The 7622-nt window shown below is 35.2% G+C and overlaps 1 protein-coding gene across 2 annotated transcripts in view; it reads left to right on the top strand.

The window, feature by feature from the left end:
- Positions 1-7276, top strand: part of LOC115209032 (ADP-ribosylation factor-like protein 5B) — a 147938-nt gene extending 140662 nt beyond the window's left edge. For both annotated transcript variants that reach the window (XR_003881308.2, XR_004997285.1), the window contains exon 8: positions 6978-7276. The gene's annotated coding sequence lies outside the window, so the exon portion shown is untranslated. The remainder of the gene's footprint in view (positions 1-6977) is intronic.
- Positions 7277-7622: the final 346 nt, after the last annotated feature.

Here is a 7622-nt window from a genome sequence, read left to right as displayed (position 1 = left end):
CAGCAGGCATTTCTGAACCACTAGAAAATATAGATCAACTGTCATTATTCACTTATCTTCATTTATTCTATTTCTTCACCTTATGGATGTGTAGTAAATATTGTTACAAGGATTGAATTTGTGGAATACCTGACATCATTAAAAAATTGCTAATTAACCTTGTGACTGAATGATTAAATAGAAATATTTATTTGTATTCCTACAGTATGTGCCACTACTCCATTACACATTGGAAGTCACCCAGCTAATAACCATGATCAGTAAAATCCAAAGCAAATTATGTATGCATCAATGTATATATATATTTCTTTACTACCCACAAGGGGCCAAACACAGAGGGGACAAATACGGACAGACATAGGTATTAAGTCGATTACATCGACCCCAGTGCGTAACTGGTACTTAATTTATCGACCCCGAAAGGACGAAAGGCAAAGTCGACCTCGGCGGAATTTGAACTCAGAACGTAACTGCAGACGAAATACGGCTACGCATTTCGCTCGGCGTGCTAACGTTTCAGCCAGCTCGCCGCCTTACATCAATGTATATATGTGTGTATGGATGCGTGAATATGTATATCTGCATAAGTTTGCTTTGCAGTCATGAGGTCCTACATTTAATCCTACTGTGTGACATCTTGCGTCAGTGTCAATTTCTGTAGACTCGGGTTAACTCAATTCTTGTCAGTAAAACTGGTTAAATAGAAAATGGACATCCATCAGAGGGTCTTATACCCCAAATTCAAATATCTGGCTTTGTCATGATGCTACTGTGTCATGCTGATTCTGCTTGAGGTTTACATTAATGGTAGACAAGTGTTTGTGGAATATTCAGCTACTTACATGCTAATTCAGTGAGCAGGTAGTTCAGTTGATTGAATAACTAAATACTCATCAACAAAACCAATGGAAATCAATTTACTTTTTATATATCTGTAGCAGTGGCTGTGTGGTAAGTAGCTTGTTTACCAACCACATGGTTCTGGGTTCAGTCCCACTACGTGGCACCTTGGGCAAGTGTCTTCTACTATAGCCTCGGGCTGACCAAAGCCATGTGAGTGGATTTGGTAGACGGAAACTGAAAGAAGCCCGTCGTATATATGTATATATATATATATATGCTTGTGTGTCTGTGTTTGTCCCCCTAGCATTGCTTGACAAGCGATGCTGGTGTGCTTACGTCCCCGTTACTTAGTGGTTCGGTAAAAGAGACCGATAGAATAAGTACTGGGCTTACAAAAGAATAAGTCCCGGGGTCGAGTTGCTCGATTAAAGGCGGTGCTCCAGCATGGCCGCAGTCAAATGACTGAAACAAGTAAAAGAGTAAAGAGTGTGTATATATATATATATATATATATATATATATATATAATGTGTGAGAGAGAAAGGTAGATGCAGGTGTGACTGTGGTTAAGCTTGCCTCTCAACCATATATGGTCTTGGGTTCAGTCCTACTGTACAATACCTTTGGCAAGTGTCTTCTACATCCCTGGGCTGACCAAAGCCTTGCGAATGGATTTGGTTGACAGAAACTGAAGAAAAGCCTGTTGCTTGTGTACCTGTGTCTTGACATCATGTAATGATTGTAAATGAGCATCACTGTCATATAAGTGGTGTTGTTCATTCCCATTTTTCCATGAAAAACTTGACTGACCATAGAAAAAATAGAGTAACCTTACTTGGAAACAGGTAAGGGTTGTTGACAGGAAGAGCATCCAGCATTAGAAAAATTCTACCTCAACAAGTTCTATCTGTTCCATGAAAGCTTAGAGAAGTGGACATTAAATGATAATTGGTCTTTGTTGTTTTGGTGAATGAGGGTTTAGCAGGAAACAGCTGCACAGTGTTCTCAGTTTAATGTTTTGTTGCTATTTCATATAGGAACACAGACCTGTCTAGTATTTGCATATCCTGTTGCAGTGGTGGTCATCATCTGGAGCTAGGTTGGACCTGGCTCTGTGCACGGTTCTTTTCTCCTTTGGAGTTTTGATTCTGGTTGCTTCTAAGTTGGCGATGGTTAGGAAGCATGAGCTTCTCCACTGAGCTCTATTCAGTGCTACCAATTACCATGTGAAAGGCAGTGCTCTAGCATGGCTCCAGCCTCAGTAAAAGAATAAAAGAATATACTCTAATATCAAAAGTGAGAATTCTTTATCCAGAAGATGGGAGTTGAGTACCAACATCCCAATGTGGCTGGCTTGATAATTGCTGTTAACAAGGTTACCATTGAAACCAATTGTAGCCTTGTTAACCCACAAATAAAGTATATATATATATGTATATGTGTATACACATTTGTGCTTTTTACTAATAAAGGAGCTGAGTGGTTAGTGTGTGTATTTACTATATATATATATATATATATATATAGAGAGAGAGAGAGAGATATTGTCTTATGTGATTGTAAACTGTTTATTCTAGGCTATGTTTAAACATTGATGAGTATGGTCACTCTATCTCTACTAACAGACTTGGAATCAGTCAGTCACTTTATTAGCTTCTGAAGATGATTGTCTTCATTAACAACTGATTGCATTGTCACTCATTAATTTATTTAGTTTTCTAAATCGATGAAGTGGCAGAGATAGCAGAAATCAAAGCTAAATACCACACTATATGCATATGCTTGCAGACATGGCAGAGTGTTGAAGAAGTTTTCGTTGGAATCATGAAGTCCCAGGTTTGATTTCTCTACATGGTGGTTTGGTCAAATGTCTTTTGCCATGGTTTCAAGTTAAACCAAATTTGCAAATGAAATCAGGTGCAAGGAAACTGTAGGGAATCCCATCAGATGGATTGTACTAGTTGTTCAGTGGGGGCCAGGGTAGTTGCATATTGTGTTATTGATTTGGTCACTTGGTTTTGAGAACTATGTAAGTGTAAATACGTCTGTTAGATACTTGCTTATTTTTATGTTAAAAGAGTAATTTAAGGTGGCCAGCTGGCAGAATCGTTAGCATGCTAGATTAAATGCTGAGTGGCATTTCTTACAGCTTTGCATTCTTAGTTCAAATCCTGCCAAGGTTGTATTTCGTATTTCATCTTTTCAGAGTTGATAAAATAAATACTAGTCAAGCCCTGGAGTCAGTATAAGTAATTAGTCCCCTCCCCACAAAATTTCAGACCTTGTGTTTATAGTTGAAAGAATCATTGTTATTGAAAGGGACATGCCAGAAAAATTCTTTAGGGGCACTTCTTCAAGTTTTATGTTCTGCATCCAAATTCCACCAATGTTGACTTTGTCTTTCATCCTTTCAGGGTCAATGAAATAAGTACCAGTCTAGCACTGGAGTTAGGATTAGAAGTTGTCCTGTTGCGTATTCATATAATCAACAAGCCCCTTCTTCCAAATTTCAAGCCTTGTGCCTATGATATAAAGAATTTAAAGAGTAATTCAGTTGATTGAACAACTGAATATTCAGTGGTGGAATCAACAGGGGAATCTGTCATAATTTCATCATGTATGTATTTATGGATGTTTGTTTATTTTCAGTATCACTCGGGAGTTGACATTGCTTCTTTTTTCAAGGTTTTAGAAAAAGTATGTACCATTACAAATACCAAAAATATTTGAAGGGAGTTGAATTTGTTGACTTTTATTTTCTTACTCTCTTTTTGCTGTCTTAAAAAAGAAAGAAAAAAAATACAAAGAAAGTCGATCAGCTCTGTACCAAAATAATTAGTTACTACTTAATCATTTGTGTTGGTTGACAAAATGGTGGATGGGTGGAAATGGCATAAAACCACAACACAATGGCTTGATATGCTGAGTTTAACCCTTTAGTATTTAAACCGGCCATATCCGGCCAAAATATTTAATCTGTTTTATGTTCAAACTGACCAGATCCAGGCTCTCACACCTACCCTACAATGTTATTCTACATTAGGTAATTACACCATCAAGATCTTGAAGCTATGACATAATGCATGATTAATTCAAATCAATGTGAACCAATAAGCATTATGTTTGATTGAATAATCTGAACACTAAAGGGTTAAATCCTGATCCAGTTGTCTTTGCCTTTTGTTCCTCAAAGATCTAAAAGAAAAAGAAACAGAAAAAAGTTGGGGGTGGGATATCAATACAAATACTAGTAATTCATTGGTGTTTATTCAGTTGACCTGAAACTCTTCCCCTCAACACAAAGACAATTGACCATATTCTTAAGTTAAACACAAACACACAAAAAAGAAAAAGTCCTTGTTGCTCAAATTTTGACTACAAATAACCTTGCCTCTTGTAATCCAAGAGCTTGGCATCAGTCAAACATTCTTGTACTGCTGTTTATGTTCATACCACTTTGAAGCAAAATTATGTTTAAGAATATTGTTTCTGCTCCTCCTCTTCCTCCTCCCAATTTCCTTCTTCCTGTCTTCTCAATGTTAAATATTGCTACCAGTTATTTTAAATTATTCTTTGATTTATTTTTTGTCTGTGATTGGCATTGGCATGTAAATGACTGGATTTGTTTTTGAAAAGGGATTCCTGAACTCAGTATAATTACAAAAGTATTCATCTGAAGAATTTTGGCTTATCCTTTTTGGTAAATTCTCTGTTTCTTTGAAGGTACCTTTAGTTTTGAAACCTTATAGCTTCTGGTTTCTAAATGTCCACATTCTATCATTCTTGTCATTTTTTTCTCTTGAATTTTTTGTCTTTATTTTCCACTTTCTTCTGTTATTGTTATTTGGATTAGCAGAACTAATTAAGCAACAAACAAAATGAATACCACAAGGTATTCATTTACATCCTTTTACTTTTACACTTCAAATTCAGCTCAACAAAGCCCTTCATCCTTATGAGTTGATAGAATATAGAACTAGTTAAATACTGAGATCAACCATAATCAACTCATCCTCATAAACTTTGAGGCTTTGTGTATATGTTAGAAACTGTTACTGCCAGAGTGACTGAAACTATAGGTTGCTGGAATATGAATGTTCTTTTAGTATTGAGTTTTGTTGAGCTACATTTAAACTCAAGATTTGACCCTTTAGCATTCAAATTACTCTGTCAAATGTAATGCTTGTGTATTCATGATGTTTTGAATTAAACTTGCATTATCTCATAGCTTTGAGATTTCGCTGATGTGATTGTTATTTTTAGAATGACATTGTTAGGTAGGAATGAGAGGCTGGATCTAAATGGCTAAATGCATAAGGGTTAAACCCTTTAAAAATGACACAGTAAGTGCCAAAAGTAGAACCAGTATTGCCCATATTGAACTAACTACACTTTGCTGAATTTTTAGAATACTTGACTAAATGCCTTGCAGTATTTGTTCTGGCGCTTTACATTCTGTGTTCAAATCCCACTCAGATCAACTTTGTTTTTCATTGTTCCAAGGTCAGTAAAATAAATACTTGTAAAATACTGAAATTGACATAGTCAACTATACCCCGCTCCCATATCTGTGGCTTTGTACCTATTTTAAGAAACCATTATTGGTTTCACATTTTGTCACAAGGTCTGAAATGTTGGGGAAGGGAGCAAGTCAATTACATTGGTCCCAGTACTCAACCAGTACTTGTTTCATTGACCCCAAAAGAGTGAAAGGCAAAGTCGACTGTGGTAGAATTTGAACTCAAAACATATGCATGGATGAAATGCCACTAAGCATTTTGCCAATTATGCTAATGAATCTGCTGGCTTGCTGCCTTAATATTGTTTTCAAATTTTGGCAAAAAGCCAGCAGTTTTGGGCAAGGGGTTAAGTTGATTACATCAGTCTCAGTGCTCAACTGGTACTTATTTTATTGACCCCAAAAGGATGAAAGGCAAAGTCGACTGTGGTAGAATTTGAACTCAGAACATAGAGATGGATGAAATGCTGCTGAGCATTTTACCTGGTATGCTAATGGTTCTGCCAGCTGACCACCTTAATTTTTTTCTAAATCATTATTCGTGGGTTTGGCTGTATGGTAAGAATCTTGCTTCCCAACCACATGGTTCTTGGTTCAGTTCTACTGTGTGGCACCTTGGGTAAGCATCTGTTATTGCCTCAGGTTGACCAAAGCTTTGTGAGTGGATTTGGTAGATGGAAACTGAAAGAACCCTTTTGTGTATATATATATATATATATATATATATATATTGTGTATATATATGTGTGTGTATCTGTGTTTGTCCCCCTGCCATCTCTTGACAAATGTTGGTGTGTTTGTGTCTAATTTAGTGGTTCAGCAAAAGAGACTGATAAAATAAGTACTAGGCTTACAAAGAATAAGTCTTGAGGCCAATTTCTATATAATGCAGCACTTTATATAGCACTTTATAAGGTGATGAGCTGGTAGAATTGTTAGCTTGCTGGATAAAATGTTTGGAGGCATTTTGTTTCTCTTTATGTTCTGAGTTCAAATTCTGCCAAGGTCAACTGTACCCTTCATTTTTTGGGGTTGATAAAATAAGTATCAGTTGAGCAGAGGTTAATCTGATTGTCTACCCAGCTCCCCAGATATTTCAGGCCTTGTGCCTATAATAGAATTATTATAATGTATTATAATATGGCTAAGCTGGGGTTGAATAAGTGATTGTAATGCTATTTCTCTTCTTTTAACTTCACTGATAGCAGTAATTCTTTTGAGAAAGGCATTAATGTCATATAATCCCCTTAACCTCTTTTCCTTTGTAAATCTGAGGCTATTTATCTATGACAACCAAAACAAGGTTGGGTGAAATTTTTTAGTTTTTTTTCTCCTTCCCCAACTTAATCTGTTTATCATCCATCTTACTTTTCATCTTATTGCTTGTAAGCTAATTAGAAAGTCATTTTTAAGGAAATGGCTAATGTCCTATTTCTGTGAAATATTTGAAGGCTGTTAGTGACTGGCTTGATTTCATGATTTAGTTATAAGATAAAAAAACTTTATATAAGGAGGGCATAAAGTAAGTTGAAATCAGAGTTAATCAAAATCACACTTAAAACTAATTAGTCTTAATTATTCTTATTTCATTTTTATTCTACTTTGTTTATTTTAGATAACCAACAAATTCAGTTAATAGAACAAATTTTGGGTGTTGTCAACAAAAATGAATAAATAAAACGGGAAGAAGGAAACTGCCAGCGACTGCCCCTGTCTTCATCTTTTCATTCTTTTCCTTCTCATCTTGCTTCTCTTCTTTCATTTTAAAGACAAGTGAATAAATCAGGGAATAAGGTGGGGATTTTAATTGCTGGAAAGTAACAAAAAACAAACAAAAAGAAAAAGAAAGGAAAGAAAGAAAGCAACAATGAACTTTAAAAAAAAATGTACTGACTGGTTTAAGGAAAGGAAAACTAAAAAAATATTAAAAAAAAATTTACTGAAAAAAAATGATATTAAAAAAAGATGAAAAAAACAAACTGAATATGAATTTTGTTACCAGTTGACTTTGATTTGGTACACATGAAAATGATGGTAACCTAAAATATAAAAGTATATATATATAAAATTGATAATAATAAAAATAATCTGATATATTTTGTTTGTTATTGGATTTGATTTGATAATCTGTGTATGGGATAATTCAATATTCATTTATTTTTGTGTGTGTGTGTGTGTGTGTATGTGTGTTGCCTCTGTTTTCTCTATTGTTAGCCTCTGTTTTCTCTATTGTTAGTTACCTTTTCTTTACTTTGTTTCA

This window comes from Octopus sinensis, linkage group LG1 (assembly GCF_006345805.1).
Source record: "Octopus sinensis linkage group LG1, ASM634580v1, whole genome shotgun sequence".
Classification (NCBI taxonomy): Eukaryota; Metazoa; Mollusca; class Cephalopoda; order Octopoda; family Octopodidae; genus Octopus; species Octopus sinensis.
The sequence above is the reverse complement of the archived record's forward strand: the minus strand, read 5'-3'. Positions and strand labels throughout refer to the sequence as shown.